The sequence below is a fragment of the Geospiza fortis genome, unplaced genomic scaffold, assembly GCF_000277835.1.
Source record: "Geospiza fortis unplaced genomic scaffold, GeoFor_1.0 scaffold27, whole genome shotgun sequence".
NCBI classification, from domain to species: domain Eukaryota; kingdom Metazoa; phylum Chordata; class Aves; order Passeriformes; family Thraupidae; genus Geospiza; species Geospiza fortis.
In genome coordinates, this window is record NW_005054329.1 from 202878 (window position 1) to 214646 (window position 11769).

The following is an 11769-nucleotide window of genomic DNA, read 5'->3' on the forward strand; positions in this document are numbered from 1 at the left end:
CCCGTCCAGAGTGGCACTGGGGCACACTGCTGGGAGGCAGATCACAGGTGCTAAGCTTGTCATAACCCCCAGAGGTCACAGGCAAACCTTTTTTGAGGCTGCATCTCTACAGACAGCGCTGAGATGCAGCTGGGATGTGAGTGCTCCCAGCGCTCTCTGGCTCTTCCTGCTGTTGCCTGCACTTGGGGCAGCACCAGCCCAAGGGAACCAGCCTACTCAGCCTGCTGGTGTCCTGGGAGAGTTGCCACACTAAGTTTGAGGACCATTTTTACCTCTTCCTTTTGCTAAATTACATTGGAAAATTAATGCACAAAAAGTAATGCACTTCACATTCCCCACATAAGAGGAGCTCCTTCTAAGGACACTTTTGCCCCCCCATGTTTCTCCATTAGCTTATTCCATTTTTTTTTTTTTTTTACTGCCTGCTAGTTGACTAGGAAAAAGATGCCCTTGTGCCTTCAAATGGGAGTTAATCAAGAACAGTTGAGGCAAGTTATTTTACACTAGCTGCCTTGAGGAGCTGGCCTTCATCTGCTGAGATCTTCAACCCAAGTACGACTACAGGTCAGTGCACTTTGCATTACTTTTTCTTACATTCTGTAGTAATTGTGTAAACCAACAATTTTTCTAAAGTTGGATCTGCCTGTTAATAATCCCATTTTAAACTAAGCCTCTTTCTCACAAGCTCAAATACAGTTTTGTGGAGCATCAGATCCTGTTTCTGAGGATGCAAGAAAAATCAGTCTCTTCTCCTTAAGGCAAATGTCATCTATAACCTGCGTATTACGGCTTCAATCTGTTAAGCTCGGGATGTAAGTGCATGTGCAAATAAGAACTGTTGCATGGCTGCCTGCTCATCCTGGCGGCCCCTCTCTAGTGCTTCTGATCTGTGCTGGCCCAGGTGTATTGGCAGCTCTCTCTGCTCACCCAGTGCCATCCCAGGCAGTCCTGAACTGCATGGATAAGCAAGTGACAGACTACAGCTGGACAAACTGGCCCCAGAAGCTCTTAGAGACTGAGGAGTGAGCCACTGAGTATGAGAAGGGGCAGGATTTAACTTGGACGAGGTAGAGGAAAATTCAATGAGCAAAGAATGAAGTGGGACAAGAACCCAGCCAAGAACAAAGACTCAACTGTGAGTGATATGGGTTTTGTAATCTGGGGCAGTACTAGTTTTCCTGAATGTGATATCTGCACATGGCACAAAAATGCATTTCTACAGAAGACATCAACATTTGTGAGCAGAAAAGAGGGTCTCTGATTTAAGGCATGTGATAGAGCTTTGATGCCTGTTTTTTAAGAATGCTTCTCTGAATACTCCAACTTGAAAAATGCTGTTGAATGTTAAAACGCAGAAGCTAAATGTCTAATTCCAAAGAGAAAATTTAGAATGAGAAAAAAGGAACGCTATTAGTCACCATGAAACACAAAAGGAAAACACACACAAATAGAGTGCTGTCCAGAAATCAGTCAGTGAAATATCCCAGTATCTCTGGACTTTGCTCACTGTACCATTGTGGATCTCCTTCCCCCGTGTGCTATCTGCTATAGACCTTTCTAGCTCTTACATATTTAAAAATATGTTTTAGAGAAAAATTGGTAGCACTTATCAACTAAAAAAATTGAAACAAGTAGTTCAAAGAATTTATCTCCCAGTGTACATAGGAGTTAGAGAAGCCCAAGAAATAAAATTATTGCTGCTACACTCATGATTTTCATGTAATTGATGAAGACAGGAGAAGGCACAGCCCCCCTTCCAGGACCCCTCTGCCACTGTTCTCTGGGGCTGGGGAGGCAGTCCTGCTTGAGTTGGCCATTTTTATTTACCTATGGCAAACAGATCAAAACTCAGGAGTAAGGCAAATTATTTGTGGAGCTAATTTAAAATTCGTGTTAACTGTCTTCTTCGTTTGCAAAGCACCCTTTCTCTGTGCAGTAGGGGATATATAATGACACTTGTGATGACCCATGCTGGAGCCCTGCCCTGCCTGGGAAGCAGTGGCATTGCCTTTCTGCCTTTCCTGCTGGCTCTTGCAGTCTCTTTTGGTTTTTTTTTTATTTTTTATCTCCCTGGTTCTCCACACTCTTGTTTATACAGAGGCTTCCTGTGTCTGTGGATGCATGAATAATATACTTGATGGGATGTATGTGTGCGTGTTCTCTCTCCTCCGAGGTACTGTCTTGCCCTGATTTGTGTCATCTCCTGGGCAAATATTTCAGGGTTATGTACAGTTTAGAAATTCATTTTGGAAGCTTCAAAATTATTATAGCAAGTAGGGAAAATATAGCAAGTAGAGAAAAAGAGAATTTCCCTATAGATTTCTAAGTCACAGGAGCACCATAGTTTTAGTGATGAAATAATACTCCAGAAGAAGCAGGAAGTTGCAGGTTTAGTCTTAACAGAATTTTTAAGATAAAAGGAAATCCTTACAAGGAGCCCACAGAATAAAATTATAATATTCAATTGGGTAAGAACAATTTTCTTTTAAAATATACATTTGAAAGGATTTTCACAATTACGTCTTACATTTTGTACATAAAGTCACTGTGTGCATAACTACAGGGCAAGCCTTTAAATAAAAAAAAATATTGGTTTATGTAGTCTGAAAATGTTTACTGAAAAGGATTAAAAAATAAACACACTATGTTTGTGCCAAATTGTTCCAGTCTGAGCCAACTGATTGCACACTGCAGCATTTTATCTATTGTTGTCATGTTTTTCTTCTAATTTTCCGATGTGTTGATTACTCTAAGCTCACAGCAAACCCAAGCTGGATGTGAGCATATGTATAACATCTCTCTCTACCTGTGCTGCAAAATAAATAATTTTTTTTGACAAATCATATCAACTGCAAAGCATTTTCAGAGCAGTGATCATTCAAAAAGAAGGTATTTTCATGTAAGCAAGGCACTTGAAGTGCAAGTACCTTACAGCACTGACATAGTGTCATTTCACACATTTTTGTGAGAACTTCTGTATTCTGTTTTTGACCTTTTAAAGTATTGCAGTGTACAATTATAGTTATCTTTTATGAAAAAAAAAGCTTCAATTAACCAGTTTTCATTCTTGAAATCATTAGAGCAATTTCTGTTTTATACAGATCATTAAGAAAGGCAAACAGTTACAAATCTGCTGCAAATACTCTGTATTGAGCCTGATTTAAGGAACACAAGTTTATTAATCATATGTTTAATAAAAAGAGCCTCTCGGTTCTTCCTGTGCATGACTCTCAAATCTGTTGGTACTTAGGATGATGAGACGTGGTTCCAAGTATCATACTCACTTCAAAAGAATTTGTGATTACTGACCTCCATAGCAAGCTGCACTGGTTTTTAAGTTTAAATTGTGTGACATATTTTAAAACAAGAAGGTGAAAAGTATCTTGTTAGATCACATGCGGACTAAATGCTTTGAAATGATAAAATTCCCCTAAATTCTGAGGGGTGGCGAGCATCAGACTCTTGCGCTGTTAACCTCCTCCAAACTTTGATGACAGAGACTGATTTCAGCATGTAACAGGAAAGTAACTAAGTCAAAAAGTCCACAAAACTGGATGTGCAATTTTGACACTGAGTTGTTCAAGACCAAGAATTCTTTATATAACATAAGGGCAGTAAATCAAGGAGTTTTGTCACAGTTCTGTGTCATGTTTATACTCCAAACAGGAGCACCCACACTGCCTGCTACAGAAAAAATGTTTTTTAAAAGACTTATTTCTTTTAATTTTCCATCATTAAAAGGTGTGATTATGGAGTTTTACCTGCAAAACTCATCCTAAATTACACAGCATTTATCAGACAACATTTTAATCTAATTGTGTTTTCTTAATTATGATACAATCCAAACACTTTGAGAAGATCTATGACATTTACAACAAGAAATGATGGAACAAAGTGGGATAGTCTTCCCTTTAAAACAGTATTTTTCTCTTTTCACTCATCTTTTTAGGATACATCGAAAAGTAATTTGAATTACAGCAGTTTCTGTGGAGGATTACTTCCCATTAGCTAATAAAGAGTAAAACTGCAGCAAATAACATTTTTTAAACTTTTATCAGTGCAGTAGTTCAGCAGATAAATTGGCATACTGATTGAAGAGTTTTCAGAGCATTCAGTTCCTAAATCTCAGCACACTAACACATCTAAATAGCATATTTAATTTTAAAAAATAAAATTAATCTCATACATTAATTTATTGGGGTGCTGAAGCAGCAATAATGCTACAGACACAGTTTCAGCCCTAAAGAGTATTACAGCTTTGTTTTTCATTAGGCTTTTGAATCCCAAACAAGGTAGGTTCAACATCTATTTTATTTCAGTGTTCAATAAGAATTTAATATTTATTCTTATTGAATCAGATTCTTCAAAGTCTGTAATAAGCCAATTCTTTGTTGGTAATTTTAACATGAATGAACCTAATTTTTCGGTGTGTAAAGGAGCTTAGGATAAGTAGTTTTGAAGTTAAATAGAAAACCCAGTGAGCAATATTTATGAAGCAATGTGGCCAAATGCATTTAAAATGTAGAAAATTTGTGACTTTGCTAACCAGCAAATCCTTTTCTACTCTCTGCTTAGCTACAGCAGCTGGTGATTTTTCAGTTTCCAGGTACGTATCAGCAGCATAGCCTTTCTTTTGTGACAAAGGAATATAAGTTGCCTTGGAGATTTTTAATTAACTCTTCTCCTGTAGCTCTGCCTGCTTATCATTTCAGCAGTTATTTAGGCTTCATATCAGATTTTGGATATTGTTCTTCAGAAATGTCTTCTTAATCTACACAAATTAGCATTTCAGCAAAACAATGTTTCCATAATGGACCATTCACTATACTTTTTTTAAAGGTGTAGTTAGTATTTACACCCATTAATTCAGCCTTGAGAAACAGATGAATCCTAAAGAGAGGAACATGTGTGGAATCTGCAACTAAAAGAAACTACTCTGCACAAAAGAAGTGATGGTGATACCTTAATCAGACTAAGATACTCCTTAATTACTTTTTATGATTTGTTCTTATCAATCAATAAAGGTGAATAGACTATTTTTGGATAAATTGGGATTCTTCTGACTAATTTGTTATTTAATGCACTTTTATTCATTTGACAAATAAATTTACCTAGCAAAATGTCCCTAGCTTTCTCACTGCCATTTTAAAATGGCTAGTTGTCTCAACCAAGTGGGTGAAGGTATATATGTATATTTCTATGTGTGAAAATAAAAGAGAATAAAGTTGGAAGAGGCAGAAAGGTGTTTATGACAATCACATCCCCCGACATCACAAATTTTTTCTCTATACTGCTTTTTTAAAAACTCTGGAATTTACAGTCATCATTGTTGTTAATGCCATTCAGCTAGCAGCTCAGCTTTAGGGGCTTCTTTTTTTTTTTTTTTCAGACGAATTATAAATGTCATAAATGCTTCCAAGAATACAGAATCAGAAGCCTTTTCTACCCTGAAAATGGAGGTAGGAGTTTGAGCAAATATGATTTACAGACACGGGGTTAATGCTATAAGCTAGAGGGAGCTCCTCCACAACGAAATGCAGAGGTTCCGTTTCATTTATCAATGTGCTTCCCCGGCTTTGTCTGCTCGTGAACATAAAAGACACGGTTTTATTGCAGATATTATCTACACCATTCTATGATATGAATGTTATTGTCTAAACTGTTGCTGAGACATAAAACAGCTGAAACCCTCTACCAACACCATATTTATGCCAAACCTTTTGATAAATATACAGGTCTTTTTGTTCACCTTCACTGTCTTTGTCTCCATCTTACCACTCAGCCATTTTTAATGAAAACGCGTCTTCTATAAATCCTGAGCACAGAAATGCACCAAGAGCCAATCTTGTGTCCATAATTGTGCAAGATAATGTCCAGCAGTTGGAATTCTGGGCCAGCCCCAAGCCCGTGGTGTGCAGATAAAAATATCTCCCCAGTTATTTTATAGCGCTCTTTCCAAAGTAATCTACACCACAAATTCATCCCAGTAACAACCCAGTTTATTCCACAACTAGGCCTAAAGAGATATCAACGAAGGGAGGTTGGAGTGACCTGCTTGGAAAGGACGTAGTTATTATAACTGAAACATTAATAATCTTTAATAATTGCTTCTATTGAGCATCTAAGAGACACAGTGCACTATCCACAGTTCCAATAATTCTCTAGGAATCCTGTTATGCCTTCTGGAGCATTGTCTAAAGGACACTATTTGTCCCCTATTATTTTTAGATGCCTTTTTAGTGTAAGAATACTTTTCAGTCAATTTGCATCCCTGCCTGGTCTTTGTGCACTGAAGTTCTGGAGCCTACATTTGGGGTTCTTCTTTCTTACATCTTGGTCCTCTATCTCAGCAGATGATATTGCGCTGGTCATAGAGATAATAAGAAAGCGACTAATTTCTTCTTATTGATTTTTGTTAATAAAATGCCACTTCAAAGAGAAAGCAACAGCTGAAACCATGAAGGCTGAGTCATAGCCATGTTAATGAATTTTATTTTTGTCTATATTTGGTGTCTAATTCATGGTGAATCTTTTATTAAGTAAATGTGTCCTCTTTCCTGTTTGTAGAATACCCACAAGCAAATTATGACCTTATTCCACTTTCTAGAAACAATATTATTGTTTTCTTCTATCAACTTTAAAAACTTTCAAACATAATTGACAACCCAAAAACTTTAAATGTAATTGATGAAGTCTCTTCTCCTTCAGCACAATTGACTGCTTCTGTAGGGCACGGTGTTCTCAGAGGAGAGAATGGGTACCAGCTTTCCAAGCAACCTTACTGCTAATGTTCTCCCAGCATAAATTTAAAATCCGATTTCCAAATATGCTGCGAAGAATACTTCAACATTTGTTGTGTAACAGCATTCCTGAGCATAAAACCTCATAGGCTGGACCTCACTTGTAGGAAAAGGCCAGAACAAGGCTTAGAACTGGGCCTGGGGTTGGTCATCCAAGACTCAAGAGGAGGGATTTGACCTTTTGTTTCCACCAAGACTTAGAGCCTTGCATTCACACAGGTCATGAGTTCCTCGAAGCTAGAAAAAAAGTAACCACATCCTTAAAACCACATGCAGGTATTAATCTTACATATGATACATTTTCTATATTTAATGTTTCTTTTCTAACTTCTGAAGGGTTATTTTTTGAATGAGACAAACAGAATGTCTTTTTCTCCCATATTTATGGGAGACATGGACTTATTTCTGCTCCTTTTATAAGTTATGGCACATTTGCTGAGTTATTCATCTATTTGTGCAGTATTTTTAAGTCTCTATGCTTTAAAAAAGAAGTCTGAATTTTCTGCTCACAGATGGGCTTTCCAGGATGCTGAGAGGGGCAGTTTTGCTTCTGGTCCAGGGGAGGGAATAGAAGTTTTAGTAGATATGTTGGCAATTTAGGACTCATTTTTAGGGCTGTCTGCATACAGGATAGACCTCACCTCATGGGCTTTAGGGAAAGGCTGCTGTCTGCTTCATTGGTCTCCGGAGATCAGCCTCAGTAAGTGTGCCAGAAATGTTTATCACTCTGAGAACTCTACCTGCAGAACTGGCATTAATTTGCAGGTCAGGAAGTTTGTTTCCAGCAAAATGCCTGAATTTACTTCTTAAAGGATTTTAATTTCTGTAACACAAAACATAAAATACTTAATAATCTCAGTACTTAATAATCTGGAAATATCATCAGACATCACACAAGAAAAAGGACGTCTTTTGAAAAGGACCTTTTCTCTTTCACTTTCTCAACCTGGAATAAATTTTCAATGCAAAAGTTCTAAGAAAAATATGCTTTGGTCAGAATTGGTGAAACAAAACTGGTGCTTTCCTGACAAGTCTGGGCTGCCAGCAGAAATGTTTACCAACATCTATCTTTAGACCATGCAATCATTCTGCATTTCCCTAAAAATAGAATAAAAAGGCAGAATGTGATTTCTCATTTCTGAGCCTCTAGTACCACTAAAGCCTTTTATCTGAGAAGTTCTCTCTTGAAAACTTTTTTTTTTGCTTAATTTGCTATTTTATATTAAATAATGCAATATTAACAAGTTCTTAGTAGTCTTACAAATATGCAAGCAGCAATTCTTGGACTTGCTCCAAAGCCCAGCTGCCGGCCATCACCCCTGTGTCACAGCAGCGAGAGGCTGGGGGAGTGATATGGTCAGAAAGGATTTACAAATGGTAATTTTACAGGCAGCTGTTTGTCAATCCTCAGTTTGCTGAAAATTCCTGCTCAACATCTTTTTGAAGATGTTAACCAGTGTTTGCTTCTTTGCCATATGGGATCACCCTCGCACACAAGCAGGGGATGCAGCCCCAGCGCAGGTTCTGCTGCACCACACTGCACAGGTTGCCATAGTGACAGACAGGAGAGACTTTACTTCAGAAATGTTGCTTTATTGAGCTAAAGTGTATTTTGAAACAGGATCACATTTCAAGTCACTCCCTGTGTTTCATATAGGAGCAAGCAGAATTATTGGCTTCTAGAAATAAGAATTAGTTTGAACCTGCCCATTCCCCAGCAGATCCTCAGAGGTCCATCACGATGTGCTGCAGGTGCTTTCCATTCCTTCTGGGTAAAAGAGGCCAGAACACCCCTCCTCTCTCTCTCACTATATGCACAAACACACTTTGCCTCTCTGCTGCCTTCAGAACGGCCCCTGCTTCTAAACAGGCCCACAAATACCATGTCACTGCCACCTCTGATGTGCCATGCCTTTTATTAACAAAGAGTATCTTACTTTGGATTCCATAAATTTTGTTCACATTAATGCAGAAGAGACATCAGGTGAGATTTCTGAAGGATTCCTGATTGTGTTATGTCCTGAAAAATGAACCAAATAAAGGGCATTCTGCTAGAACAGCACTGCCTGGCCAGCCTGGGCTGAGATGACTCTCAGATCTGAGATGGGCTTCCCCATGGGAACACCAAGCCCATGGAGATTCAAGGTGCAAATATCATCAGCCATCCTCCCCCCCTGCAGTGCCAGCTCCATCCCACAGCTGGGGCAGGCCCAGGGCTACCAGCATCCCACTTCACCATGGCTTAAACCATCCCCACCATTTTCCATAATAAATAGGATGAGAGGGTGTGCTGGTGAGGAGAGGAGCTTGGGCCCAGCTTCAAAACAGGTGAGTTGGTAGTTTGCAGGAGGAATGTTCAGCCCTGAGAGCCCCCCAGCCACAGGGCTCTCCTTCCCACAGACAGGGGTGATGGGTCACTGGAACCTCTGCAGGTGCATGGCCGGCACCAGGGCAGTGCCAGCTGAATTCTTAACATAGGAGCAGTGCAGGACAGAAAGATATTGCTGCTTTTTGCAATGGAGTTTTAATCTATGCCTTGGATTTTACAGTTTGTTCTTTTACATCCTTTCCTTTCCCTTTCTGTAACTTATAGACAGGAATTCTATATTTTCTGCAATAGATAGCTACAAAAGACAGAGATACGATTCAAATCCTGTGTTCTTGTGCATCTACTTATAGTTGTGCTCACCCATATACTAACAGTATAGTCACAAAGTAAAATGTTGATTTCAAACCTGTCCAGCACACTCCTTCCAAAACACACAGTCCGAGTCAGATTTCTTCATAAGAGAATAAGTAACCTACTGTTCCACCAGCTCCCTCCTTCCTGGACCTTTGTTTTCTGGGCTGAGAACAATTAGGAAGATTAGACTTCTTATTTTACTTCTTGCTCGTTCTTTGTCTTTCTGCCTAAGCAGACATGACTGTATTTCCAATTATTTTGCACAGATCTCAACTACCAAGACAAGTAACAAGCATAGGCATTGGATGAATTCTTGTCTTGAATAATTTTATTTTATTGTCCATCTGTCAACAGCTGGACAAAGTGGATTAAAGTGTAATGCTCCAGGTTTGTTATGATGCTAAAAAATAGCAGGAATAATTAATATGGGAAAAATATCCCTATTTTCTCATGTGGAAAAAATTGAATCTCTCTTCTATTGAAACTTCAAAAATAAGAGTCGACCCCTGGCACAGAGAACTGAAGGCATCAGATTCAGTTTGCCACAGGAATAGTGGTTGCAATGGGATGTGCCTATAGGTGGAAAACTTGGGGTCCTGTGAAGGAGATCCATTATTTGAACCATTCTGTGAATGAGGAGGACACAGAACCAATGGGCAGAGTCTGCTGCAGCTCACAGCAAAGCCTGTGGAAGAAAATCTGTGTCAGGAGTTATAGCATCGGCCTGCCACAGAGAGCCGAGGGTTTGGCATCAGGAGAGGTGAGCCCAGCTGAGGCTCTAGCTACTGAGCTTGATTTAAACTGTGCCCTGCCTTCTCTCAGGTGCAGGAAATGCGCTGAAAGGAGGCAAAATGTGACAGACTTTATGTCTGGCTCTTTTGTACACCCTCATGCAAACACTGTCTTTTCTTTCCTTATATTCCTGCATGAAACCACACACTTGTGGTTTGCTTTGTAATTAGTTTTGGCGCTGAGAGAAGACAAGAGAACTTCTTGTTAGATGGATTAAAGGGATCTGTGCTCTACACCACTTGAGTGACAAGAACCATGTCAGACCAGTCTGCTGTCAAGTGAATAAAAGTGACAGCACAGTCTGAGCGAGACGAGTTCTCCCACTCAGCGAGTGGCAAGAGGCAGGCACGAACTAGCCCTGTCAGAGAGCAGCCACAGGTGACTGGGTCAAAACAACTGGGACAGAGATGAAAACACAGCACAGCGATTCCTCCTTGACTTAGCCGAGGCTCTCCTGCTGAGACTTGTGTCTTCCTGCCAGGGGAACTAGAAAACGCCTTCAGGTCAAGGAGTGGGAAGGGGAGGAGCCTGGAACCAGCTCTGCGCAAGTATTTCCTAGGTTGCAGCCAGCATTTTTTAATATTGTTTGTCTGGAATGTGCAGTAACAATGACTCTTGTTGAGTAAAAGAAGATGGAAAGCAAAACAGAGCTCTCTGTGCCTGTGTCAGTGTGGCTGAAATCCAGCCTTCAAGTCAGGAGAGTGAGGGAGAGATTCCCTTTTTGTTCCAGTGCCCAGGAGCCCTGCTGACATCAAACATCAGTGCAGTGGGTGGCACCGGGTGCTGTGGAGGGGCTTGTGCTTCCCAGTCTCTCCCATGACTGGACAGCTCAGTGCTGGTCTGCCTGCTCATTGCGTTAGGATCATTCTCAGCTTCACAGGCTCTAACATCATGCCAGAAATATCATAAACATTCAAGATTCAAACGCTTCAGGAGTTGTAGAAGTAGCTAGTACAGAATGAGTACTCCAAATTTGAATTAGTAGAATAAATCCATGCTGGAAAAAGAACCTTCCTCTCCTCTGAAATTCTGCCTTAGTTCTGACTTCTGAGATTCTGAAACCCAGAAACAAATCAAATCTGCCTTTTCTGCCTCTAACCTGTATAAACACATAGTTTAATGCAAATTTTGCCAAGCATGACTATCAGTACCTTGAAATTATATGACAGAAAACAGCCCATGAGACCATGAGGCTTGTCTCACTGTTTCCAAGGGATTGGAAAGGGGACACTGCAGCTCTCATCTAGCCACCTGAACTTGCTCATGCAAAGCAGATGCCCAGAGCACAGTGTCCTTTCCCTCGTGGGCGCTGTGCCCGGCCTTCACTGTGGCTCAGGGAGAGTGCTCAGCTCTGCAGGGCGGTCCCTTGCCCTCTCCTCCTGCACCCTGTCATTACAGGCACAGGCTGTGATGGCAAATACGCACCTGTGGCTGTCAGAACATCAGCAGTGCTTCAGCTGCAGATGTGTTGGGACTGTTCTGACCATGTGGACC